Source organism: Hyla sarda, unplaced genomic scaffold, assembly GCF_029499605.1.
Source record: "Hyla sarda isolate aHylSar1 unplaced genomic scaffold, aHylSar1.hap1 scaffold_659, whole genome shotgun sequence".
In the NCBI taxonomy this organism is placed as follows: domain Eukaryota; kingdom Metazoa; phylum Chordata; class Amphibia; order Anura; family Hylidae; genus Hyla; species Hyla sarda.
In genome coordinates, this window is record NW_026610674.1 from 91,881 (window position 1) to 119,172 (window position 27,292).

At 46.4% G+C, this 27,292-nt stretch overlaps 12 non-coding genes and 1 pseudogene across 12 annotated transcripts; all 13 read left to right on the forward strand.

Moving 5' to 3' along the window:
- Nucleotides 1-1,318: 1,318 nt before the first annotated feature.
- On the forward strand, nt 1,319-1,509 carry LOC130342856 (U2 spliceosomal RNA). The gene has a single exon (XR_008882329.1). It is a non-coding gene; the product is annotated as a U2 spliceosomal RNA (small nuclear RNA).
- A 2,087-nt stretch (nt 1,510-3,596) lies between these two features.
- On the forward strand, nt 3,597-3,787 carry LOC130342857 (U2 spliceosomal RNA). The gene has a single exon (XR_008882330.1). It is a non-coding gene; the product is annotated as a U2 spliceosomal RNA (small nuclear RNA).
- Nucleotides 3,788-5,878: 2,091 nt separating this feature from the next.
- LOC130342858 (U2 spliceosomal RNA) lies at nt 5,879-6,069 on the forward strand. The gene has a single exon (XR_008882331.1). It is a non-coding gene; the product is annotated as a U2 spliceosomal RNA (small nuclear RNA).
- A 2,085-nt stretch (nt 6,070-8,154) lies between these two features.
- On the forward strand, nt 8,155-8,345 carry LOC130342860 (U2 spliceosomal RNA). The gene has a single exon (XR_008882332.1). It is a non-coding gene; the product is annotated as a U2 spliceosomal RNA (small nuclear RNA).
- A 2,079-nt stretch (nt 8,346-10,424) lies between these two features.
- On the forward strand, nt 10,425-10,615 carry LOC130342861 (U2 spliceosomal RNA). The gene has a single exon (XR_008882333.1). It is a non-coding gene; the product is annotated as a U2 spliceosomal RNA (small nuclear RNA).
- A 2,091-nt stretch (nt 10,616-12,706) lies between these two features.
- Nucleotides 12,707-12,866, forward strand: LOC130342818 (U2 spliceosomal RNA; annotated as a pseudogene).
- A 693-nt stretch (nt 12,867-13,559) lies between these two features.
- On the forward strand, nt 13,560-13,750 carry LOC130342817 (U2 spliceosomal RNA). Its single transcript, XR_008882295.1, has one exon. It is a non-coding gene; the product is annotated as a U2 spliceosomal RNA (small nuclear RNA).
- Nucleotides 13,751-15,823: 2,073 nt separating this feature from the next.
- On the forward strand, nt 15,824-16,014 carry LOC130342801 (U2 spliceosomal RNA). Its single transcript, XR_008882282.1, has one exon. It is a non-coding gene; the product is annotated as a U2 spliceosomal RNA (small nuclear RNA).
- Nucleotides 16,015-18,101: 2,087 nt separating this feature from the next.
- LOC130342862 (U2 spliceosomal RNA) lies at nt 18,102-18,292 on the forward strand. Its single transcript, XR_008882334.1, has one exon. It is a non-coding gene; the product is annotated as a U2 spliceosomal RNA (small nuclear RNA).
- A 2,097-nt stretch (nt 18,293-20,389) lies between these two features.
- On the forward strand, nt 20,390-20,580 carry LOC130342863 (U2 spliceosomal RNA). Its single transcript, XR_008882335.1, has one exon. It is a non-coding gene; the product is annotated as a U2 spliceosomal RNA (small nuclear RNA).
- Nucleotides 20,581-22,657: 2,077 nt separating this feature from the next.
- On the forward strand, nt 22,658-22,845 carry LOC130342820 (U2 spliceosomal RNA). The gene has a single exon (XR_008882297.1). It is a non-coding gene; the product is annotated as a U2 spliceosomal RNA (small nuclear RNA).
- Nucleotides 22,846-23,530: 685 nt separating this feature from the next.
- LOC130342813 (U2 spliceosomal RNA) lies at nt 23,531-23,712 on the forward strand. Its single transcript, XR_008882293.1, has one exon. It is a non-coding gene; the product is annotated as a U2 spliceosomal RNA (small nuclear RNA).
- Nucleotides 23,713-25,801: 2,089 nt separating this feature from the next.
- Nucleotides 25,802-25,992, forward strand: LOC130342864 (U2 spliceosomal RNA). Its single transcript, XR_008882336.1, has one exon. It is a non-coding gene; the product is annotated as a U2 spliceosomal RNA (small nuclear RNA).
- The last annotated feature ends 1,300 nt before the right edge of the window (nt 25,993-27,292 follow it).

The following is a 27,292-nucleotide window of genomic DNA, read 5'->3' on the forward strand; positions in this document are numbered from 1 at the left end:
CTGGCCTACTTTCAGCCGATGCGACTTGTCTGTCGCTGAACAGTCGCTTTTTATGTATTCAGCACCTATGTATAATGTTGTAAAAATGCTCTAGAAGCTAAAGTCGCAGAAATGTCACACATATTTGGCCTGCAACTTTCTGTGCGACAAATTCAGACAGGAAAAATCAGTATAAATCCTTAGAAAATTATCCCCCAGTGTCTCCATCTGCTGGCGGTATTGAATAAGCATTGCTGCACTGATGGGGTATGCATTAGACGAAAAAAAAGAAGAAAAAGAAGAATAATACGCCCAGAAAAGAGGCGAAAAGGAGAAAAACGTAAAAAAACGTGAAAAAAAAGTAAGAGGAAGAGAAGGGAAAAAAAGGTGGAAATGGGTTTAAAAGTGATTTCGGCGGAGAATATATATATATATATATATATATATATATATATATATATATATACGCGCACACACACACATATATATAAACGTATTCTCCGTTGAGATATTGCAGCCGCTGCTGTGTCCAGGCCCAGGAGCCTTAGCACTGTGCTGTGATGTCACTCAATACCACTGACATCACTAGGTGTAAACAACATCTCTCCTTTGCTGTGTATGTGACTATGGAGCTGTTTGGTGATGTCGTCTATTATGGCCTTCATAGAAGCAACAGGAGATTGTTGCATCCATCTAGAACCCTCAGAACTACAGTGCTATGATGTCACTCACTTCCACAGGCCTTGCAGAGTGTAAACAACAACAACCCAGCTTTGTTGTGTATGTAACCATAGGGATTTGTGATGTCACCTAGAACCTTCACAGCAGCGACAGCTTTATGAGGAGCATCAACACTGCTCTGCCTGAGCAGAACCATCACCGCCATAGGTTGTCAAATAACCCGGATTTAACCCACACAGGTAAGTCCAATGGGGTGCAGGCATGTCCTCTATGCTTACAGCTTCCCGTGGGTGTTGGTTTGATACCGTTTGGGGACAGCCAAGGAGGCATCTGCAGGCAACAAAGGTAGGTGTGTGCTTGTGTGTGTGTTTCCTATGCAGATCCTAAGCCCAGTGTCACATGCAAGTAGGAGGAGTAAGAAGGGTTCCTGGCAAATCCGGGTTATGGATTGCATTTAAAAAGGCCCCGTGGGAGTGCAATGGGCCCCTGTCTTGCTGCTTAGCAATAATGGTATGGGTTTAGGTTCTGCTGTGTGTACTGGTGGTTGACTGCCCCCCAGCCCAGAGTGTGCATGGAAAATTGTCTGGCAGCCTCCCTGACAGCAAGCAGTGATAGTGCCCATGAAGGGGACCTTGTTGGGCCCGCCCCTTTCACGGTTATCGCTTCTCGGCCTTTTGGCTAAGATCAAGTGTAGTATCTGTTCTTATCAGTTTAATATCTGATACGTCCCCTATCTGGGGACCATATATTAAATGGATTTTTGAGAACGGGGGCCGATTTCGAAGCTTGCTTCCGTCGCCCTATGCATTGACCCGATATGGCAGTATCTTCGGGTACAGTGCACCACCCCCTTACAGGGTTAAAAAGAAAGATTCCTACTTTCATTGCTACCTGCTTGCTGGCTAGCCAGCTAGCCAGCCCTGTGGGCCTTGCTGCTGCAGCCAAAAAACAAAAGGTGGTGCTGCTGCTGCTGCTTCTGCTGCTTCTGCTTGTGTCTGGCCGCTGTTGGAGCGTCCAGGCACAGGACTTCTGCTGCTGCTGACTAAATGGCCTCCTTAATTGGATCATTTGAGTAGCCAGCACACCTGTGCAGGTAGGGCATGACATGATAGGCAGCTGCCTTGATAGCGGGTGGGTGCTGAATGTTCCTAATTGACAAAATAAGATTAATGCTTATGAAGAAATATAAAATCTCATCCCTTCCCCAATATCGCGCCACACCCCTACCCCTTAATTCCCTGGTTGAACTTGATGGACATATGTCTTTTTTCGACCGTACTAACTATGTAACTATGTAACATAACATGGGGGGGGGGGGGGGGGGTCTCCTGGCTGTTCACACAGGTGTGTCATTGCTGTACATTGACCATGCATTGCTTCTGTGGTATTGCAAAGGCAAAGACAAATGCTTCCAGCCATCCATTGCACTAATGGATTGGTCATCAGCTGGCTGTCTATGTCCCGCATCAATATAGACCAAAGTACAGAGGGTTAGGCTATGCTATTGTGCACCTACCTGATGCATCAGAAGGTGCGAGGCCCTTGCTAAATTCTGTGCACAGACTTTGAGATCTATACTTTAGACTGTATCTAAACCTGCTCCAACATGGACTGACATTCTGGCCTACTTTCAGCCGATGCGACTTGTCTGTCGCTGAACAGTCGCTTTTTATGTATTCAGCACCTATGTATAATGTTGTAAAAATGCTCTAGAAGCTAAAGTCGCAGAAATGTCACACATATTTGGCCTGCAACTTTCTGTGCGACAAATTCAGACAGGAAAAATCAGTATAAATCCTTAGAAAATTATCCCCCAGTGTCTCCATCTGCTGGCGGTATTGAATAAGCATTGCTGCACTGATGGGGTATGCATTAGACGAAAAAAAAGAAGAAAAAGAAGAATAATACGCCCAGAAAAGAGGCGAAAAGGAGAAAAACGTAAAAAAACGTGAAAAAAAAGTAAGAGGAAGAGAAGGGAAAAAAAGGTGGAAATGGGTTTAAAAGTGATTTCGGCGGAGAAATATATATATATATATATATATATATATATATATATATATATACGCGCACACACACACATATATATAAACGTATTCTCCGTTGAGATATTGCAGCCGCTGCTGTGTCCAGGCCCAGGAGCCTTAGCACTGTGCTGTGATGTCACTCAATACCACTGACATCACTAGGTGTAAACAACATCTCTCCTTTGCTGTGTATGTGACTATGGAGCTGTTTGGTGATGTCGTCTATTATGGCCTTCATAGAAGCAACAGGAGATTGTTGCATCCATCTAGAACCCTCAGAACTACAGTGCTATGATGTCACTCACTTCCACAGGCCTTGCAGAGTGTAAACAACAACAACCCAGCTTTGTTGTGTATGTAACCATAGGGATTTGTGATGTCACCTAGAACCTTCACAGCAGCGACAGCTTTATGAGGAGCATCAACACTGCTCTGCCTGAGCAGAACCATCACCGCCATAGGTTGTCAAATAACCCGGATTTAACCCACACAGGTAAGTCCAATGGGGTGCAGGCATGTCCTCTATGCTTACAGCTTCCCGTGGGTGTTGGTTTGATACCGTTTGGGGACAGCCAAGGAGGCATCTGCAGGCAACAAAGGTAGGTGTGTGCTTGTGTGTGTGTTTCCTATGCAGATCCTAAGCCCAGTGTCACATGCAAGTAGGAGGAGTAAGAAGGGTTCCTGGCAAATCCGGGTTATGGATTGCATTTAAAAAGGCCCCGTGGGAGTGCAATGGGCCCCTGTCTTGCTGCTTAGCAATAATGGTATGGGTTTAGGTTCTGCTGTGTGTACTGGTGGTTGACTGCCCCCCAGCCCAGAGTGTGCATGGAAAATTGTCTGGCAGCCTCCCTGACAGCAAGCAGTGATAGTGCCCATGAAGGGGACCTTGTTGGGCCCGCCCCTTTCACGGTTATCGCTTCTCGGCCTTTTGGCTAAGATCAAGTGTAGTATCTGTTCTTATCAGTTTAATATCTGATACGTCCCCTATCTGGGGACCATATATTAAATGGATTTTTGAGAACGGGGGCCGATTTCGAAGCTTGCTTCCGTCGCCCTATGCATTGACCCGATATGGCAGTATCTTCGGGTACAGTGCACCACCCCCTTACAGGGTTAAAAAGAAAGATTCCTACTTTCATTGCTACCTGCTTGCTGGCTAGCCAGCTAGCCAGCCCTGTGGGCCTTGCTGCTGCAGCCAAAAAACAAAAGGTGGTGCTGCTGCTGCTGCTTCTGCTGCTTCTGCTTGTGTCTGGCCGCTGTTGGAGCGTCCAGGCACAGGACTTCTGCTGCTGCTGACTAAATGGCCTCCTTAATTGGATCATTTGAGTAGCCAGCACACCTGTGCAGGTAGGGCATGACATGATAGGCAGCTGCCTTGATAGCGGGTGGGTGCTGAATGTTCCTAATTGACAAAATAAGATTAATGCTTATGAAGAAATATAAAATCTCATCCCTTCCCCAATATCGCGCCACACCCCTACCCCTTAATTCCCTGGTTGAACTTGATGGACATATGTCTTTTTTCGACCGTACTAACTATGTAACTATGTAACATAACATGGGGGGGGGGGGGGGGGGTCTCCTGGCTGTTCACACAGGTGTGTCATTGCTGTACATTGACCATGCATTGCTTCTGTGGTATTGCAAAGGCAAAGACAAATGCTTCCAGCCATCCATTGCACTAATGGATTGGTCATCAGCTGGCTGTCTATGTCCCGCATCAATATAGACCAAAGTACAGAGGGTTAGGCTATGCTATTGTGCACCTACCTGATGCATCAGAAGGTGCGAGGCCCTTGCTAAATTCTGTGCACAGACTTTGAGATCTATACTTTAGACTGTATCTAAACCTGCTCCAACATGGACTGACATTCTGGCCTACTTTCAGCCGATGCGACTTGTCTGTCGCTGAACAGTCGCTTTTTATGTATTCAGCACCTATGTATAATGTTGTAAAAATGCTCTAGAAGCTAAAGTCGCAGAAATGTCACACATATTTGGCCTGCAACTTTCTGTGCGACAAATTCAGACAGGAAAAATCAGTATAAATCCTTAGAAAATTATCCCCCAGTGTCTCCATCTGCTGGCGGTATTGAATAAGCATTGCTGCACTGATGGGGTATGCATTAGACGAAAAAAAAGAAGAAAAAGAAGAATAATACGCCCAGAAAAGAGGCGAAAAGGAGAAAAACGTAAAAAAACGTGAAAAAAAAGTAAGAGGAAGAGAAGGGAAAAAAAGGTGGAAATGGGTTTAAAAGTGATTTCGGCGGAGATATATATATATATATATATATATATATATATATATATATATATATATACGCGCACACACACACATATATATAAACGTATTCTCCGTTGAGATATTGCAGCCGCTGCTGTGTCCAGGCCCAGGAGCCTTAGCACTGTGCTGTGATGTCACTCAATACCACTGACATCACTAGGTGTAAACAACATCTCTCCTTTGCTGTGTATGTGACTATGGAGCTGTTTGGTGATGTCGTCTATTATGGCCTTCATAGAAGCAACAGGAGATTGTTGCATCCATCTAGAACCCTCAGAACTACAGTGCTATGATGTCACTCACTTCCACAGGCCTTGCAGAGTGTAAACAACAACAACCCAGCTTTGTTGTGTATGTAACCATAGGGATTTGTGATGTCACCTAGAACCTTCACAGCAGCGACAGCTTTATGAGGAGCATCAGCACTGCTCTGCCTGAGCAGAACCATCACCGCCATAGGTTGTCAAATAACCCGGATTTAACCCACACAGGTAAGTCCAATGGGGTGCAGGCATGTCCTCTATGCTTACAGCTTCCCGTGGGTGTTGGTTTGATACCGTTTGGGGACAGCCAAGGAGGCATCTGCAGGCAACAAAGGTAGGTGTGTGCTTGTGTGTGTGTTTCCTATGCAGATCCTAAGCCCAGTGTCACATGCAAGTAGGAGGAGTAAGAAGGGTTCCTGGCAAATCCGGGTTATGGATTGCATTTAAAAAGGCCCCGTGGGAGTGCAATGGGCCCCTGTCTTGCTGCTTAGCAATAATGGTATGGGTTTAGGTTCTGCTGTGTGTACTGGTGGTTGACTGCCCCCCAGCCCAGAGTGTGCATGGAAAATTGTCTGGCAGCCTCCCTGACAGCAAGCAGTGATAGTGCCCATGAAGGGGACCTTGTTGGGCCCGCCCCTTTCACGGTTATCGCTTCTCGGCCTTTTGGCTAAGATCAAGTGTAGTATCTGTTCTTATCAGTTTAATATCTGATACGTCCCCTATCTGGGGACCATATATTAAATGGATTTTTGAGAACGGGGGCCGATTTCGAAGCTTGCTTCCGTCGCCCTATGCATTGACCCGATATGGCAGTATCTTCGGGTACAGTGCACCACCCCCTTACAGGGTTAAAAAGAAAGATTCCTACTTTCATTGCTACCTGCTTGCTGGCTAGCCAGCTAGCCAGCCCTGTGGGCCTTGCTGCTGCAGCCAAAAAACAAAAGGTGGTGCTGCTGCTGCTGCTTCTGCTGCTTCTGCTTGTGTCTGGCCGCTGTTGGAGCGTCCAGGCACAGGACTTCTGCTGCTGCTGACTAAATGGCCTCCTTAATTGGATCATTTGAGTAGCCAGCACACCTGTGCAGGTAGGGCATGACATGATAGGCAGCTGCCTTGATAGCGGGTGGGTGCTGAATGTTCCTAATTGACAAAATAAGATTAATGCTTATGAAGAAATATAAAATCTCATCCCTTCCCCAATATCGCGCCACACCCCTACCCCTTAATTCCCTGGTTGAACTTGATGGACATATGTCTTTTTTCGACCGTACTAACTATGTAACTATGTAACATAACATGGGGGGGGGGGGGGGGTCTCCTGGCTGTTCACACAGGTGTGTCATTGCTGTACATTGACCATGCATTGCTTCTGTGGTATTGCAAAGGCAAAGACAAATGCTTCCAGCCATCCATTGCACTAATGGATTGGTCATCAGCTGGCTGTCTATGTCCCGCATCAATATAGACCAAAGTACAGAGGGTTAGGCTATGCTATTGTGCACCTACCTGATGCATCAGAAGGTGCGAGGCCCTTGCTAAATTCTGTGCACAGACTTTGAGATCTATACTTTAGACTGTATCTAAACCTGCTCCAACATGGACTGACATTCTGGCCTACTTTCAGCCGATGCGACTTGTCTGTCGCTGAACAGTCGCTTTTTATGTATTCAGCACCTATGTATAATGTTGTAAAAATGCTCTAGAAGCTAAAGTCGCAGAAATGTCACACATATTTGGCCTGCAACTTTCTGTGCGACAAATTCAGACAGGAAAAATCAGTATAAATCCTTAGAAAATTATCCCCCAGTGTCTCCATCTGCTGGCGGTATTAAATAAGCATTGCTGCACTGATGGCGTATGCATTAGACGAAAAAAAAGAAGAAAAAGAAGAATAATACGCCCAGAAAAGAGGCGAAAAGGAGAAAAACGTAAAAAAACGTGAAAAAAAAGTAAGAGGAAGAGAAGGGAAAAAAAGGTGGAAATGGGTTTAAAAGTGATTTCGGCGGAGAAATATATATATATATATATATATATATATATATATATATATATATACGCGCACACACACACATATATATAAACGTATTCTCCGTTGAGATATTGCAGCCGCTGCTGTGTCCAGGCCCAGGAGCCTTAGCACTGTGCTGTGATGTCACTCAATACCACTGACATCACTAGGTGTAAACAACATCTCTCCTTTGCTGTGTATGTGACTATGGAGCTGTTTGGTGATGTCGTCTATTATGGCCTTCATAGAAGCAACAGGAGATTGTTGCATCCATCTAGAACCCTCAGAACTACAGTGCTATGATGTCACTCACTTCCACAGGCCTTGCAGAGTGTAAACAACAACAACCCAGCTTTGTTGTGTATGTAACCATAGGGATTTGTGATGTCACCTAGAACCTTCACAGCAGCGACAGCTTTATGAGGAGCATCAGCACTGCTCTGCCTGAGCAGAACCATCACCGCCATAGGTTGTCAAATAACCCGGATTTAACCCACACAGGTAAGTCCAATGGGGTGCAGGCATGTCCTCTATGCTTACAGCTTCCCGTGGGTGTTGGTTTGATACCGTTTGGGGACAGCCAAGGAGGCATCTGCAGGCAAAAGGTAGGTGTGTGCTTGTGTGTGTGTTTCCTATGCAGATCCTAAGCCCAGTGTCACATGCAAGTAGGAGGAGTAAGAAGGGTTCCTGGCAAATCCGGGTTATGGATTGCATTTAAAAAGGCCCCGTGGGAGTGCAATGGGCCCCTGTCTTGCTGCTTAGCAATAATGGTATGGGTTTAGGTTCTGCTGTGTGTACTGGTGGTTGACTGCCCCCCAGCCCAGAGTGTGCATGGAAAATTGTCTGGCAGCCTCCCTGACAGCAAGCAGTGATAGTGCCCATGAAGGGGACCTTGTTGGGCCCGCCCCTTTCACGGTTATCGCTTCTCGGCCTTTTGGCTAAGATCAAGTGTAGTATCTGTTCTTATCAGTTTAATATCTGATACGTCCCCTATCTGGGGACCATATATTAAATGGATTTTTGAGAACGGGGGCCGATTTCGAAGCTTGCTTCCGTCGCCCTATGCATTGACCCGATATGGCAGTATCTTCGGGTACAGTGCACCACCCCCTTACAGGGTTAAAAAGAAAGATTCCTACTTTCATTGCTACCTGCTTGCTGGCTAGCCAGCTAGCCAGCCCTGTGGGCCTTGCTGCTGCAGCCAAAAAACAAAAGGTGGTGCTGCTGCTGCTGCTTCTGCTGCTTCTGCTTGTGTCTGGCCGCTGTTGGAGCGTCCAGGCACAGGACTTCTGCTGCTGCTGACTAAATGGCCTCCTTAATTGGATCATTTGAGTAGCCAGCACACCTGTGCAGGTAGGGCATGACATGATAGGCAGCTGCCTTGATAGCGGGTGGGTGCTGAATGTTCCTAATTGACAAAATAAGATTAATGCTTATGAAGAAATATAAAATCTCATCCCTTCCCCAATATCGCGCCACACCCCTACCCCTTAATTCCCTGGTTGAACTTGATGGACATATGTCTTTTTTCGACCGTACTAACTATGTAACTATGTAACATAACATGGGGGGGGTCTCCTGGCTGTTCACACAGGTGTGTCATTGCTGTACATTGACCATGCATTGCTTCTGTGGTATTGCAAAGGCAAAGACAAATGCTTCCAGCCATCCATTGCACTAATGGATTGGTCATCAGCTGGCTGTCTATGTCCCGCATCAATATAGACCAAAGTACAGAGGGTTAGGCTATGCTATTGTGCACCTACCTGATGCATCAGAAGGTGCGAGGCCCTTGCTAAATTCTGTGCACAGACTTTGAGATCTATACTTTAGACTGTATCTAAACCTGCTCCAACATGGACTGACATTCTGGCCTACTTTCAGCCGATGCGACTTGTCTGTCGCTGAACAGTCGCTTTTTATGTATTCAGCACCTATGTATAATGTTGTAAAAATGCTCTAGAAGCTAAAGTCGCAGAAATGTCACACATATTTGGCCTGCAACTTTCTGTGCGACAAATTCAGACAGGAAAAATCAGTATAAATCCTTAGAAAATTATCCCCCAGTGTCTCCATCTGCTGGCGGTATTGAATAAGCATTGCTGCACTGATGGGGTATGCATTAGACGAAAAAAAAGAAGAAAAAGAAGAATAATACGCCCAGAAAAGAGGCGAAAAGGAGAAAAACGTAAAAAAACGTGAAAAAAAAGTAAGAGGAAGAGAAGGGAAAAAAAGGTGGAAATGGGTTTAAAAGTGATTTCGGCGGAGAAATATATATATATATATATATATATATATATATATATATATATATACGCGCACACACACACATATATATAAACGTATTCTCCGTTGAGATATTGCAGCCGCTGCTGTGTCCAGGCCCAGGAGCCTTAGCACTGTGCTGTGATGTCACTCAATACCACTGACATCACTAGGTGTAAACAACATCTCTCCTTTGCTGTGTATGTGACTATGGAGCTGTTTGGTGATGTCGTCTATTATGGCCTTCATAGAAGCAACAGGAGATTGTTGCATCCATCTAGAACCCTCAGAACTACAGTGCTATGATGTCACTCACTTCCACAGGCCTTGCAGAGTGTAAACAACAACAACCCAGCTTTGTTGTGTATGTAACCATAGGGATTTGTGATGTCACCTAGAACCTTCACAGCAGCGACAGCTTTATGAGGAGCATCAGCACTGCTCTGCCTGAGCAGAACCATCACCGCCATAGGTTGTCAAATAACCCGGATTTAACCCACACAGGTAAGTCCAATGGGGTGCAGGCATGTCCTCTATGCTTACAGCTTCCCGTGGGTGTTGGTTTGATACCGTTTGGGGACAGCCAAGGAGGCATCTGCAGGCAACAAAGGTAGGTGTGTGCTTGTGTGTGTGTTTCCTATGCAGATCCTAAGCCCAGTGTCACATGCAAGTAGGAGGAGTAAGAAGGGTTCCTGGCAAATCCGGGTTATGGATTGCATTTAAAAAGGCCCCGTGGGAGTGCAATGGGCCCCTGTCTTGCTGCTTAGCAATAATGGTATGGGTTTAGGTTCTGCTGTGTGTACTGGTGGTTGACTGCCCCCCAGCCCAGAGTGTGCATGGAAAATTGTCTGGCAGCCTCCCTGACAGCAAGCAGTGATAGTGCCCATGAAGGGGACCTTGTTGGGCCCGCCCCTTTCACGGTTATCGCTTCTCGGCCTTTTGGCTAAGATCAAGTGTAGTATCTGTTCTTATCAGTTTAATATCTGATACGTCCCCTATCTGGGGACCATATATTAAATGGATTTTTGAGAACGGGGGCCGATTTCGAAGCTTGCTTCCGTCGCCCTATGCATTGACCCGATATGGCAGTATCTTCGGGTACAGTGCACCACCCCCTTACAGGGTTAAAAAGAAAGATTCCTACTTTCATTGCTACCTGCTTGCTGGCTAGCCAGCTAGCCAGCCCTGTGGGCCTTGCTGCTGCAGCCAAAAAACAAAAGGTGGTGCTGCTGCTGCTGCTTCTGCTGCTTCTGCTTGTGTCTGGCCGCTGTTGGAGCGTCCAGGCACAGGACTTCTGCTGCTGCTGACTAAATGGCCTCCTTAATTGGATCATTTGAGTAGCCAGCACACCTGTGCAGGTAGGGCATGACATGATAGGCAGCTGCCTTGATAGCGGGTGGGTGCTGAATGTTCCTAATTGACAAAATAAGATTAATGCTTATGAAGAAATATAAAATCTCATCCCTTCCCCAATATCGCGCCACACCCCTACCCCTTAATTCCCTGGTTGAACTTGATGGACATATGTCTTTTTTCGACCGTACTAACTATGTAACTATGTAACATAACATGGGGGGGGGGGGGGGGGGGGTCTCCTGGCTGTTCACACAGGTGTGTCATTGCTGTACATTGACCATGCATTGCTTCTGTGGTATTGCAAAGGCAAAGACAAATGCTTCCAGCCATCCATTGCACTAATGGATTGGTCATCAGCTGGCTGTCTATGTCCCGCATCAATATAGACCAAAGTACAGAGGGTTAGGCTATGCTATTGTGCACCTACCTGATGCATCAGAAGGTGCGAGGCCCTTGCTAAATTCTGTGCACAGACTTTGAGATCTATACTTTAGACTGTATCTAAACCTGCTCCAACATGGACTGACATTCTGGCCTACTTTCAGCCGATGCGACTTGTCTGTCGCTGAACAGTCGCTTTTTATGTATTCAGCACCTATGTATAATGTTGTAAAAATGCTCTAGAAGCTAAAGTCGCAGAAATGTCACACATATTTGGCCTGCAACTTTCTGTGCGACAAATTCAGACAGGAAAAATCAGTATAAATCCTTAGAAAATTATCCCCCAGTGTCTCCATCTGCTGGCGGTATTGAATAAGCATTGCTGCACTGATGGGGTATGCATTAGACGAAAAAAAAGAAGAAAAAGAAGAATAATACGCCCAGAAAAGAGGCGAAAAGGAGAAAAACGTAAAAAAACGTGAAAAAAAAGTAAGAGGAAGAGAAGGGAAAAAAAGGTGGAAATGGGTTTAAAAGTGATTTCGGCGGAGAAATATATATATATATATATATATATATATATATATATATATATATACGCGCACACACACACATATATATAAACGTATTCTCCGTTGAGATATTGCAGCCGCTGCTGTGTCCAGGCCCAGGAGCCTTAGCACTGTGCTGTGATGTCACTCAATACCACTGACATCACTAGGTGTAAACAACATCTCTCCTTTGCTGTGTATGTGACTATGGAGCTGTTTGGTGATGTCGTCTATTATGGCCTTCATAGAAGCAACAGGAGATTGTTGCATCCATCTAGAACCCTCAGAACTACAGTGCTATGATGTCACTCACTTCCACAGGCCTTGCAGAGTGTAAACAACAACAACCCAGCTTTGTTGTGTATGTAACCATAGGGATTTGTGATGTCACCTAGAACCTTCACAGCAGCGACAGCTTTATGAGGAGCATCAGCACTGCTCTGCCTGAGCAGAACCATCACCGCCATAGGTTGTCAAATAACCCGGATTTAACCCACACAGGTAAGTCCAATGGGGTGCAGGCATGTCCTCTATGCTTACAGCTTCCCGTGGGTGTTGGTTTGATACCGTTTGGGGACAGCCAAGGAGGCATCTGCAGGCAACAAAGGTAGGTGTGTGCTTGTGTGTGTGTTTCCTATGCAGATCCTAAGCCCAGTGTCACATGCAAGTAGGAGGAGTAAGAAGGGTTCCTGGCAAATCCGGGTTATGGATTGCATTTAAAAAGGCCCCGTGGGAGTGCAATGGGCCCCTGTCTTGCTGCTTAGCAATAATGGTATGGGTTTAGGTTCTGCTGTGTGTACTGGTGGTTGACTGCCCCCCAGCCCAGAGTGTGCATGGAAAATTGTCTGGCAGCCTCCCTGACAGCAAGCAGTGATAGTGCCCATGAAGGGGACCTTGTTGGGCCCGCCCCTTTCACGGTTATCGCTTCTCGGCCTTTTGGCTAAGATCAAGTGTAGTATCTGTTCTTATCAGTTTTCATGCTGGTGGGGATGGGTGCTGCATGGAGGATGCAGGTGTACCAGGGCTTTCCGGGGCTGGTTCTGAGGAATCAGCTCGACGGCTGCCCCGATGTGACCTGTTCCCTCCGGGTCTCGCCATGAGGCTGAGAGGGTCTAGAGCCGAGGTACTTTTGTGCCTCGGGGAGTGGTGACCCCGAGGTGCCGAAACTCACTGGGAGAATAGACTCACTGAGTTGAAGCACGGGCACCATAATCTCTTCACCTTGTGGCACTCACCTCTTGATTCCCGGCCTTCTGGCTAGGATCAGAGAAATTTTTATAGATCCGGCCGGATGTCCGGGCAGTATATCTGCACACATTCACTTATTTATTTCTTTTTTGTCTCACTGTGTCACTTTTTGCGTGTTGTGTGTTCACAGGATTGGTCAGGATGCGGTAGCCCTTCTGGGTGTCCCTCCTGGCGGTCTAGGGGAGGTGTGTGTGGCCATTAGGTTCCGCACCTCCCTGCAAACACCCCGGGTACTCCTGCTTTGGCAGGGTACCTACCGTAATCGGCTCTGCGGGCAGATACCTTGGCTAACGCCAAGGGGGATGCCGGGAGCATTTGTGGTCCCCTAGTAGCTTCGGAGAAAAGGGACATCGAACCTGGAACCTCGCAGGTACCTTTTGGTCCGGAGGCGAAGGGTAAGGTTTGTTGGGGGGCCTCTCTCCTATCGGAGAAGGGCTTGCGATAGACCGCATCCTTTGTGCACGTTTTTTTAGTGTAACACGTTTGCACTTTTTCTTGCACTTTGGGTGAATCGAAAGCACGTTCCTCGGCTTTAGATAAAAAAAAAAAAAAAAAAAAAAAAATCTGTTCTTATCAGTTTAATATCTGATACGTCCCCTATCTGGGGACCATATATTAAATGGATTTTTGAGAACGGGGGCCGATTTCGAAGCTTGCTTCCGTCGCCCTATGCATTGACCCGATATGGCAGTATCTTCGGGTACAGTGCACCACCCCCTTACAGGGTTAAAAAGAAAGATTCCTACTTTCATTGCTACCTGCTTGCTGGCTAGCCAGCTAGCCAGCCCTGTGGGCCTTGCTGCTGCAGCCAAAAAACAAAAGGTGGTGCTGCTGCTGCTGCTTCTGCTGCTTCTGCTTGTGTCTGGCCGCTGTTGGAGCGTCCAGGCACAGGACTTCTGCTGCTGCTGACTAAATGGCCTCCTTAATTGGATCATTTGAGTAGCCAGCACACCTGTGCAGGTAGGGCATGACATGATAGGCAGCTGCCTTGATAGCGGGTGGGTGCTGAATGTTCCTAATTGACAAAATAAGATTAATGCTTATGAAGAAATATAAAATCTCATCCCTTCCCCAATATCGCGCCACACCCCTACCCCTTAATTCCCTGGTTGAACTTGATGGACATATGTCTTTTTTCGACCGTACTAACTATGTAACTATGTAACATAACATGGGGGGGGGGGGGGGGGGTCTCCTGGCTGTTCACACAGGTGTGTCATTGCTGTACATTGACCATGCATTGCTTCTGTGGTATTGCAAAGGCAAAGACAAATGCTTCCAGACATCCATTGCACTAATGGATTGGTCATCAGCTGGCTGTCTATGTCCCGCATCAATATAGACCAAAGTACAGAGGGTTAGGCTATGCTATTGTGCACCTACCTGATGCATCAGAAGGTGCGAGGCCCTTGCTAAATTCTGTGCACAGACTTTGAGATCTATACTTTAGACTGTATCTAAACCTGCTCCAACATGGACTGACATTCTGGCCTACTTTCAGCCGATGCGACTTGTCTGTCGCTGAACAGTCGCTTTTTATGTATTCAGCACCTATGTATAATGTTGTAAAAATGCTCTAGAAGCTAAAGTCGCAGAAATGTCACACATATTTGGCCTGCAACTTTCTGTGCGACAAATTCAGACAGGAAAAATCAGTATAAATCCTTAGAAAATTATCCCCCAGTGTCTCCATCTGCTGGCGGTATTAAATAAGCATTGCTGCACTGATGGCGTATGCATTAGACGAAAAAAAAGAAGAAAAAGAAGAATAATACGCCCAGAAAAGAGGCGAAAAGGAGAAAAACGTAAAAAAACGTGAAAAAAAAGTAAGAGGAAGAGAAGGGAAAAAAAGGTGGAAATGGGTTTAAAAGTGATTTCGGCGGAGAAATATATATATATATATATATATATATATACGCGCACACACACACATATATATAAACGTATTCTCCGTTGAGATATTGCAGCCGCTGCTGTGTCCAGGCCCAGGAGCCTTAGCACTGTGCTGTGATGTCACTCAATACCACTGACATCACTAGGTGTAAACAACATCTCTCCTTTGCTGTGTATGTGACTATGGAGCTGTTTGGTGATGTCGTCTATTATGGCCTTCATAGAAGCAACAGGAGATTGTTGCATCCATCTAGAACCCTCAGAACTACAGTGCTATGATGTCACTCACTTCCACAGGCCTTGCAGAGTGTAAACAACAACAACCCAGCTTTGTTGTGTATGTAACCATAGGGATTTGTGATGTCACCTAGAACCTTCACAGCAGCGACAGCTTTATGAGGAGCATCAGCACTGCTCTGCCTGAGCAGAACCATCACCGCCATAGGTTGTCAAATAACCCGGATTTAACCCACACAGGTAAGTCCAATGGGGTGCAGGCATGTCCTCTATGCTTACAGCTTCCCGTGGGTGTTGGTTTGATACCGTTTGGGGACAGCCAAGGAGGCATCTGCAGGCAACAAAGGTAGGTGTGTGCTTGTGTGTGTGTTTCCTATGCAGATCCTAAGCCCAGTGTCACATGCAAGTAGGAGGAGTAAGAAGGGTTCCTGGCAAATCCGGGTTATGGATTGCATTTAAAAAGGCCCCGTGGGAGTGCAATGGGCCCCTGTCTTGCTGCTTAGCAATAATGGTATGGGTTTAGGTTCTGCTGTGTGTACTGGTGGTTGACTGCCCCCCAGCCCAGAGTGTGCATGGAAAATTGTCTGGCAGCCTCCCTGACAGCAAGCAGTGATAGTGCCCATGAAGGGGACCTTGTTGGGCCCGCCCCTATCACGGTTATCGCTTCTTGGCCTTTTGGCTAAGATCAAGTGTAGTATCTGTTCTTATCAGTTTAATATCTGATACGTCCCCTATCTGGGGACCATATATTAAATGGATTTTTGAGAACGGGGGCCGATTTCGAAGCTTGCTTCCGTCGCCCTATGCATTGACCCGATATGGCAGTATCTTCGGGTACAGTGCACCACCCCCTTACAGGGTTAAAAAGAAAGATTCCTACTTTCATTGCTACCTGCTTGCTGGCTAGCCAGCTAGCCAGCCCTGTGGGCCTTGCTGCTGCAGCCAAAAAACAAAAGGTGGTGCTGCTGCTGCTGCTTCTGCTGCTTCTGCTTGTGTCTGGCCGCTGTTGGAGCGTCCAGGCACAGGACTTCTGCTGCTGCTGACTAAATGGCCTCCTTAATTGGATCATTTGAGTAGCCAGCACACCTGTGCAGGTAGGGCATGACATGATAGGCAGCTGCCTTGATAGCGGGTGGGTGCTGAATGTTCCTAATTGACAAAATAAGATTAATGCTTATGAAGAAATATAAAATCTCATCCCTTCCCCAATATCGCGCCACACCCCTACCCCTTAATTCCCTGGTTGAACTTGATGGACATATGTCTTTTTTCGACCGTACTAACTATGTAACTATGTAACATAACATGGGGGGGGGGGGGGGGGGTCTCCTGGCTGTTCACACAGGTGTGTCATTGCTGTACATTGACCATGCATTGCTTCTGTGGTATTGCAAAGGCAAAGACAAATGCTTCCAGCCATCCATTGCACTAATGGATTGGTCATCAGCTGGCTGTCTATGTCCCGCATCAATATAGACCAAAGTACAGAGGGTTAGGCTATGCTATTGTGCACCTACCTGATGCATCAGAAGGTGCGAGGCCCTTGCTAAATTCTGTGCACAGACTTTGAGATCTATACTTTAGACTGTATCTAAACCTGCTCCAACATGGACTGACATTCTGGCCTACTTTCAGCCGATGCGACTTGTCTGTCGCTGAACAGTCGCTTTTTATGTATTCAGCACCTATGTATAATGTTGTAAAAATGCTCTAGAAGCTAAAGTCGCAGAAATGTCACACATATTTGGCCTGCAACTTTCTGTGCGACAAATTCAGACAGGAAAAATCAGTATAAATCCTTAGAAAATTATCCCCCAGTGTCTCCATCTGCTGGCGGTATTGAATAAGCATTGCTGCACTGATGGGGTATGCATTAGACGAAAAAAAAGAAGAAAAAGAAGAATAATACGCCCAGAAAAGAGGCGAAAAGGAGAAAAACGTAAAAAAACGTGAAAAAAAAGTAAGAGGAAGAGAAGGGAAAAAAAGGTGGAAATGGGTTTAAAAGTGATTTCGGCGGAGAAATATATATATATATATATATATATATATATATATATATATATACGCGCACACACACACATATATATAAACGTATTCTCCGTTGAGATATTGCAGCCGCTGCTGTGTCCAGGCCCAGGAGCCTTAGCACTGTGCTGTGATGTCACTCAATACCACTGACATCACTAGGTGTAAACAACATCTCTCCTTTGCTGTGTATGTGACTATGGAGCTGTTTGGTGATGTCGTCTATTATGGCCTTCATAGAAGCAACAGGAGATTGTTGCATCCATCTAGAACCCTCAGAACTACAGTGCTATGATGTCACTCACTTCCACAGGCCTTGCAGAGTGTAAACAACAACAACCCAGCTTTGTTGTGTATGTAACCATAGGGATTTGTGATGTCACCTAGAACCTTCACAGCAGCGACAGCTTTATCAGGAGCATCAGCACTGCTCTGCCTGAGCAGAACCATCACCGCCATAGGTTGTCAAATAACCCGGATTTAACCCACACAGGTAAGTCCAATGGGGTGCAGGCATGTCCTCTATGCTTACAGCTTCCCGTGGGTGTTGGTTTGATACCGTTTGGGGACAGCCAAGGAGGCATCTGCAGGCAACAAAGGTAGGTGTGTGCTTGTGTGTGTGTTTCCTATGCAGATCCTAAGCCCAGTGTCACATGCAAGTAGGAGGAGTAAGAAGGGTTCCTGGCAAATCCGGGTTATGGATTGCATTTAAAAAGGCCCCGTGGGAGTGCAATGGGCCCCTGTCTTGCTGCTTAGCAATAATGGTATGGGTTTAGGTTCTGCTGTGTGTACTGGTGGTTGACTGCCCCCCAGCCCAGAGTGTGCATGGAAAATTGTCTGGCAGCCTCCCTGACAGCAAGCAGTGATAGTGCCCATGAAGGGGACCTTGTTGGGCCCGCCCCTTTCACGGTTATCGCTTCTCGGCCTTTTGGCTAAGATCAAGTGTAGTATCTGTTCTTATCAGTTTAATATCTGATACGTCCCCTATCTGGGGACCATATATTAAATGGATTTTTGAGAACGGGGGCCGATTTCGAAGCTTGCTTCCGTCGCCCTATGCATTGACCCGATATGGCAGTATCTTCGGGTACAGTGCACCACCCCCTTACAGGGTTAAAAAGAAAGATTCCTACTTTCATTGCTACCTGCTTGCTGGCTAGCCAGCTAGCCAGCCCTGTGGGCCTTGCTGCTGCAGCCAAAAAACAAAAGGTGGTGCTGCTGCTGCTGCTTCTGCTGCTTCTGCTTGTGTCTGGCCGCTGTTGGAGCGTCCAGGCACAGGACTTCTGCTGCTGCTGACTAAATGGCCTCCTTAATTGGATCATTTGAGTAGCCAGCACACCTGTGCAGGTAGGGCATGACATGATAGGCAGCTGCCTTGATAGCGGGTGGGTGCTGAATGTTCCTAATTGACAAAATAAGATTAATGCTTATGAAGAAATATAAAATCTCATCCCTTCCCCAATATCGCGCCACACCCCTACCCCTTAATTCCCTGGTTGAACTTGATGGACATATGTCTTTTTTCGACCGTACTAACTATGTAACTATGTAACATAACATGGGGGGGGGGGGGGGGGGTCTCCTGGCTGTTCACACAGGTGTGTCATTGCTGTACATTGACCATGCATTGCTTCTGTGGTATTGCAAAGGCAAAGACAAATGCTTCCAGCCATCCATTGCACTAATGGATTGGTCATCAGCTGGCTGTCTATGTCCCGCATCAATATAGACCAAAGTACAGAGGGTTAGGCTATGCTATTGTGCACCTACCTGATGCATCAGAAGGTGCGAGGCCCTTGCTAAATTCTGTGCACAGACTTTGAGATCTATACTTTAGACTGTATCTAAACCTGCTCCAACATGGACTGACATTCTGGCCTACTTTCAGCCGATGCGACTTGTCTGTCGCTGAACAGTCGCTTTTTATGTATTCAGCACCTATGTATAATGTTGTAAAAATGCTCTAGAAGCTAAAGTCGCAGAAATGTCACACATATTTGGCCTGCAACTTTCTGTGCGACAAATTCAGACAGGAAAAATCAGTATAAATCCTTAGAAAATTATCCCCCAGTGTCTCCATCTGCTGGCGGTATTGAATAAGCATTGCTGCACTGATGGGGTATGCATTAGACGAAAAAAAAGAAGAAAAAGAAGAATAATACGCCCAGAAAAGAGGCGAAAAGGAGAAAAACGTAAAAAAACGTGAAAAAAAAGTAAGAGGAAGAGAAGGGAAAAAAAGGTGGAAATGGGTTTAAAAGTGATTTCGGCGGAGAAATATATATATATATATATATATATATATATATATATATATATATATATATATACGCGCACACACACACATATATATAAACGTATTCTCCGTTGAGATATTGCAGCCGCTGCTGTGTCCAGGCCCAGGAGCCTTAGCACTGTGCTGTGATGTCACTCAATACCACTGACATCACTAGGTGTAAACAACATCTCTCCTTTGCTGTGTATGTGACTATGGAGCTGTTTGGTGATGTCGTCTATTATGGCCTTCATAGAAGCAACAGGAGATTGTTGCATCCATCTAGAACCCTCAGAACTACAGTGCTATGATGTCACTCACTTCCACAGGCCTTGCAGAGTGTAAACAACAACAACCCAGCTTTGTTGTGTATGTAACCATAGGGATTTGTGATGTCACCTAGAACCTTCACAGCAGCGACAGCTTTATGAGGAGCATCAGCACTGCTCTGCCTGAGCAGAACCATCACCGCCATAGGTTGTCAAATAACCCGGATTTAACCCACACAGGTAAGTCCAATGGGGTGCAGGCATGTCCTCTATGCTTACAGCTTCCCGTGGGTGTTGGTTTGATACCGTTTGGGGACAGCCAAGGAGGCATCTGCAGGCAACAAAGGTAGGTGTGTGCTTGTGTGTGTGTTTCCTATGCAGATCCTAAGCCCAGTGTCACATGCAAGTAGGAGGAGTAAGAAGGGTTCCTGGCAAATCCGGGTTATGGATTGCATTTAAAAAGGCCCCGTGGGAGTGCAATGGGCCCCTGTCTTGCTGCTTAGCAATAATGGTATGGGTTTAGGTTCTGCTGTGTGTACTGGTGGTTGACTGCCCCCCAGCCCAGAGTGTGCATGGAAAATTGTCTGGCAGCCTCCCTGACAGCAAGCAGTGATAGTGCCCATGAAGGGGACCTTGTTGGGCCCGCCCCTTTCACGGTTATCGCTTCTCGGCCTTTTGGCTAAGATCAAGTGTAGTATCTGTTCTTATCAGTTTAATATCTGATACGTCCCCTATCTGGGGACCATATATTAAATGGATTTTTGAGAACGGGGGCCGATTTCGAAGCTTGCTTCCGTCGCCCTATGCATTGACCCGATATGGCAGTATCTTCGGGTACAGTGCACCACCCCCTTACAGGGTTAAAAAGAAAGATTCCTACTTTCATTGCTACCTGCTTGCTGGCTAGCCAGCTAGCCAGCCCTGTGGGCCTTGCTGCTGCAGCCAAAAAACAAAAGGTGGTGCTGCTGCTGCTGCTTCTGCTGCTTCTGCTTGTGTCTGGCCGCTGTTGGAGCGTCCAGGCACAGGACTTCTGCTGCTGCTGACTAAATGGCCTCCTTAATTGGATCATTTGAGTAGCCAGCACACCTGTGCAGGTAGGGCATGACATGATAGGCAGCTGCCTTGATAGCGGGTGGGTGCTGAATGTTCCTAATTGACAAAATAAGATTAATGCTTATGAAGAAATATAAAATCTCATCCCTTCCCCAATATCGCGCCACACCCCTACCCCTTAATTCCCTGGTTGAACTTGATGGACATATGTCTTTTTTCGACCGTACTAACTATGTAACTATGTAACATAACATGGGGGGGGGGGGTCTCCTGGCTGTTCACACAGGTGTGTCATTGCTGTACATTGACCATGCATTGCTTCTGTGGTATTGCAAAGGCAAAGACAAATGCTTCCAGCCATCCATTGCACTAATGGATTGGTCATCAGCTGGCTGTCTATGTCCCGCATCAATATAGACCAAAGTACAGAGGGTTAGGCTATGCTATTGTGCACCTACCTGATGCATCAGAAGGTGCGAGGCCCTTGCTAAATTCTGTGCACAGACTTTGAGATCTATACTTTAGACTGTATCTAAACCTGCTCCAACATGGACTGACATTCTGGCCTACTTTCAGCCGATGCGACTTGTCTGTCGCTGAACAGTCGCTTTTTATGTATTCAGCACCTATGTATAATGTTGTAAAAATGCTCTAGAAGCTAAAGTCGCAGAAATGTCACACATATTTGGCCTGCAACTTTCTGTGCGACAAATTCAGACAGGAAAAATCAGTATAAATCCTTAGAAAATTATCCCCCAGTGTCTCCATCTGCTGGCGGTATTGAATAAGCATTGCTGCACTGATGGGGTATGCATTAGACGGAAAAAAAGAAGAAAAAGAAGAATAATACGCCCAGAAAAGAGGCGAAAAGGAGAAAAACGTAAAAAAACGTGAAAAAAAAGTAAGAGGAAGAGAAGGGAAAAAAAGGTGGAAATGGGTTTAAAAGTGATTTCGGCGGAGAAATATATATATATATATATATATATATATATATATATATACGCGCACACACACACATATATATAAACGTATTCTCCGTTGAGATATTGCAGCCGCTGCTGTGTCCAGGCCCAGGAGCCTTAGCACTGTGCTGTGATGTCACTCAATACCACTGACATCACTAGGTGTAAACAACATCTCTCCTTTGCTGTGTATGTGACTATGGAGCTGTTTGGTGATGTCGTCTATTATGGCCTTCATAGAAGCAACAGGAGATTGTTGCATCCATCTAGAACCCTCAGAACTACAGTGCTATGATGTCACTCACTTCCACAGGCCTTGCAGAGTGTAAACAACAACAACCCAGCTTTGTTGTGTATGTAACCATAGGGATTTGTGATGTCACCTAGAACCTTCACAGCAGCGACAGCTTTATGAGGAGCATCAGCACTGCTCTGCCTGAGCAGAACCATCACCGCCATAGGTTGTCAAATAACCCGGATTTAACCCACACAGGTAAGTCCAATGGGGTGCAGGCATGTCCTCTATGCTTACAGCTTCCCGTGGGTGTTGGTTTGATACCGTTTGGGGACAGCCAAGGAGGCATCTGCAGGCAACAAAGGTAGGTGTGTGCTTGTGTGTGTGTTTCCTATGCAGATCCTAAGCCCAGTGTCACATGCAAGTAGGAGGAGTAAGAAGGGTTCCTGGCAAATCCGGGTTATGGATTGCATTTAAAAAGGCCCCGTGGGAGTGCAATGGGCCCCTGTCTTGCTGCTTAGCAATAATGGTATGGGTTTAGGTTCTGCTGTGTGTACTGGTGGTTGACTGCCCCCCAGCCCAGAGTGTGCATGGAAAATTGTCTGGCAGCCTCCCTGACAGCAAGCAGTGATAGTGCCCATGAAGGGGACCTTGTTGGGCCCGCCCCTTTCACGGTTATCGCTTCTCGGCCTTTTGGCTAAGATCAAGTGTAGTATCTGTTCTTATCAGTTTTTCATGCCAGTGTACAGTAACGCCGGTATGGGGCTGGTGGGGATGGGTGCTGCATGGAGGATGCAGGTGTACCAGGGCTTTCCGGGGCTGGTTCTGAGGAATCAGCTCGACGGCTGCCCCGATGTGACCTGTTCCCTCCGGGTCTCGCCATGAGGCTGAGAGGGTCTAGAGCCGAGGTACTTTTGTGCCTCGGGGAGTGGTGACCCCGAGGTGCCGAAACTCACTGGGAGAATAGACTCACTGAGTTGAAGCACGGGCACCATAATCTCTTCACCTTGTGGCACTCACCTCTTGATTCCCGGCCTTCTGGCTAGGATCAGAGAAATTTTTATAGATCCGGCCGGATGTCCGGGCAGTATATCTGCACACATTCACTTATTTATTTCTTTTTTGTCTCACTGTGTCACTTTTTGCGTGTTGTGTGTTCACAGGATTTGTCAGGATGCGGTTGCCCTTCTGGGTGTCCCTCCTGGCGGTCTAGGGGAGGTGTGTGTGGCCATTAGGTTCCGCACCTCCCTGCAAACACCCCGGGTACTCCTGCTTTGGCAGGGTACCTACCGTAATCGGCTCTGCGGGCAGATACCTTGGCTAACGCCAAGGGGGATGCCGGGAGCATTTGTGGTCCCCTAGTAGCTTCGGCGAAAAGGGACATCGAACCTGGAACCTCGCAGGTACCTTTTGGTCCGGAGGCGAAGGGTAAGGTTTGTTGGGGGGCCTCTCTCCTATCGGAGAAGGGCTTGCGATAGACCGCATCCTTTGTGCACTTTTTTTAGTGTAACACGTTTGCACTTTTTCTTGCACTTTGGGTGAATCGAAAGCACGTTCCTCGGCTTTAGATAAAGTAGTATCTGTTCTTATCAGTTTAATATCTGATACGTCCCCTATCTGGGGACCATATATTAAATGGATTTTTGAGAACGGGGGCCGATTTCGAAGCTTGCTTCCGTCGCCCTATGCATTGACCCGATATGGCAGTATCTTCGGGTACAGTGCACCACCCCCTTACAGGGTTAAAAAGAAAGATTCCTACTTTCATTGCTACCTGCTTGCTGGCTAGCCAGCTAGCCAGCCCTGTGGGCCTTGCTGCTGCAGCCAAAAAACAAAAGGTGGTGCTGCTGCTGCTGCTTCTGCTGCTTCTGCTTGTGTCTGGCCGCTGTTGGAGCGTCCAGGCACAGGACTTCTGCTGCTGCTGACTAAATGGCCTCCTTAATTGGATCATTTGAGTAGCCAGCACACCTGTGCAGGTAGGGCATGACATGATAGGCAGCTGCCTTGATAGCGGGTGGGTGCTGAATGTTCCTAATTGACAAAATAAGATTAATGCTTATGAAGAAATATAAAATCTCATCCCTTCCCCAATATCGCGCCACACCCCTACCCCTTAATTCCCTGGTTGAACTTGATGGACATATGTCTTTTTTCGACCGTACTAACTATGTAACTATGTAACATAACATGGGGGGGGGGGGGGGGGGTCTCCTGGCTGTTCACACAGGTGTGTCATTGCTGTACATTGACCATGCATTGCTTCTGTGGTATTGCAAAGGCAAAGACAAATGCTTCCAGCCATCCATTGCACTAATGGATTGGTCATCAGCTGGCTGTCTATGTCCCGCATCAATATAGACCAAAGTACAGAGGGTTAGGCTATGCTATTGTGCACCTACCTGATGCATCAGAAGGTGCGAGGCCCTTGCTAAATTCTGTGCACAGACTTTGAGATCTATACTTTAGACTGTATCTAAACCTGCTCCAACATGGACTGACATTCTGGCCTACTTTCAGCCGATGCGACTTGTCTGTCGCTGAACAGTCGCTTTTTATGTATTCAGCACCTATGTATAATGTTGTAAAAATGCTCTAGAAGCTAAAGTCGCAGAAATGTCACACATATTTGGCCTGCAACTTTCTGTGCGACAAATTCAGACAGGAAAAATCAGTATAAATCCTTAGAAAATTATCCCCCAGTGTCTCCATCTGCTGGCGGTATTGAATAAGCATTGCTGCACTGATGGGGTATGCATTAGACGAAAAAAAAGAAGAAAAAGAAGAATAATACGCCCAGAAAAGAGGCGAAAAGGAGAAAAACGTAAAAAAACGTGAAAAAAAAGTAAGAGGAAGAGAAGGGAAAAAAAGGTGGAAATGGGTTTAAAAGTGATTTCGGCGGAGAAATATATATATATATATATATATATATATATATATATATATATATACGCGCACACACACACATATATATAAACGTATTCTCCGTTGAGATATTGCAGCCGCTGCTGTGTCCAGGCCCAGGAGCCTTAGCACTGTGCTGTGATGTCACTCAATACCACTGACATCACTAGGTGTAAACAACATCTCTCCTTTGCTGTGTATGTGACTATGGAGCTGTTTGGTGATGTCGTCTATTATGGCCTTCATAGAAGCAACAGGAGATTGTTGCATCCATCTAGAACCCTCAGAACTACAGTGCTATGATGTCACTCACTTCCACAGGCCTTGCAGAGTGTAAACAACAACAACCCAGCTTTGTTGTGTATGTAACCATAGGGATTTGTGATGTCACCTAGAACCTTCACAGCAGCGACAGCTTTATCAGGAGCATCAGCACTGCTCTGCCTGAGCAGAACCATCACCGCCATAGGTTGTCAAATAACCCGGATTTAACCCACACAGGTAAGTCCAATGGGGTGCAGGCATGTCCTCTATGCTTACAGCTTCCCGTGGGTGTTGGTTTGATACCGTTTGGGGACAGCCAAGGAGGCATCTGCAGGCAACAAAGGTAGGTGTGTGCTTGTGTGTGTGTTTCCTATGCAGATCCTAAGCCCAGTGTCACATGCAAGTAGGAGGAGTAAGAAGGGTTCCTGGCAAATCCGGGTTATGGATTGCATTTAAAAAGGCCCCGTGGGAGTGCAATGGGCCCCTGTCTTGCTGCTTAGCAATAATGGTATGGGTTTAGGTTCTGCTGTGTGTACTGGTGGTTGACTGCCCCCCAGCCCAGAGTGTGCATGGAAAATTGTCTGGCAGCCTCCCTGACAGCAAGCAGTGATAGTGCCCATGAAGGGGACCTTGTTGGGCCCGCCCCTTTCACGGTTATCGCTTCTCGGCCTTTTGGCTAAGATCAAGTGTAGTATCTGTTCTTATCAGTTTAATATCTGATACGTCCCCTATCTGGGGACCATATATTAAATGGATTTTTGAGAACGGGGGCCGATTTCGAAGCTTGCTTCCGTCGCCCTATGCATTGACCCGATATGGCAGTATCTTCGGGTACAGTGCACCACCCCCTTACAGGGTTAAAAAGAAAGATTCCTACTTTCATTGCTACCTGCTTGCTGGCTAGCCAGCTAGCCAGCCCTGTGGGCCTTGCTGCTGCAGCCAAAAAACAAAAGGTGGTGCTGCTGCTGCTGCTTCTGCTGCTTCTGCTTGTGTCTGGCCGCTGTTGGAGCGTCCAGGCACAGGACTTCTGCTGCTGCTGACTAAATGGCCTCCTTAATTGGATCATTTGAGTAGCCAGCACACCTGTGCAGGTAGGGCATGACATGATAGGCAGCTGCCTTGATAGCGGGTGGGTGCTGAATGTTCCTAATTGACAAAATAAGATTAATGCTTATGAAGAAATATAAAATCTCATCCCTTCCCCAATATCGCGCCACACCCCTACCCCTTAATTCCCTGGTTGAACTTGATGGACATATGTCTTTTTTCGACCGTACTAACTATGTAACTATGTAACATAACATGGGGGGGGGGGGGGGGGGGGTCTCCTGGCTGTTCACACAGGTGTGTCATTGCTGTACATTGACCATGCATTGCTTCTGTGGTATTGCAAAGGCAAAGACAAATGCTTCCAGCCATCCATTGCACTAATGGATTGGTCATCAGCTGGCTGTCTATGTCCCGCATCAATATAGACCAAAGTACAGAGGGTTAGGCTATGCTATTGTGCACCTACCTGATGCATCAGAAGGTGCGAGGCCCTTGCTAAATTCTGTGCACAGACTTTGAGATCTATACTTTAGACTGTATCTAAACCTGCTCCAACATGGACTGACATTCTGGCCTACTTTCAGCCGATGCGACTTGTCTGTCGCTGAACAGTCGCTTTTTATGTATTCAGCACCTATGTATAATGTTGTAAAAATGCTCTAGAAGCTAAAGTCGCAGAAATGTCACACATATTTGGCCTGCAACTTTCTGTGCGACAAATTCAGACAGGAAAAATCAGTATAAATCCTTAGAAAATTATCCCCCAGTGTCTCCATCTGCTGGCGGTATTGAATAAGCATTGCTGCACTGATGGGGTATGCATTAGACGAAAAAAAAGAAGAAAAAGAAGAATAATACGCCCAGAAAAGAGGCGAAAAGGAGAAAAACGTAAAAAAACGTGAAAAAAAAGTAAGAGGAAGAGAAGGGAAAAAAAGGTGGAAATGGGTTTAAAAGTGATTTCGGCGGAGAAATATATATATATATATATATATATATATATATATATATATATACGCGCACACACACACATATATATAAACGTATTCTCCGTTGAGATATTGCAGCCGCTGCTGTGTCCAGGCCCAGGAGCCTTAGCA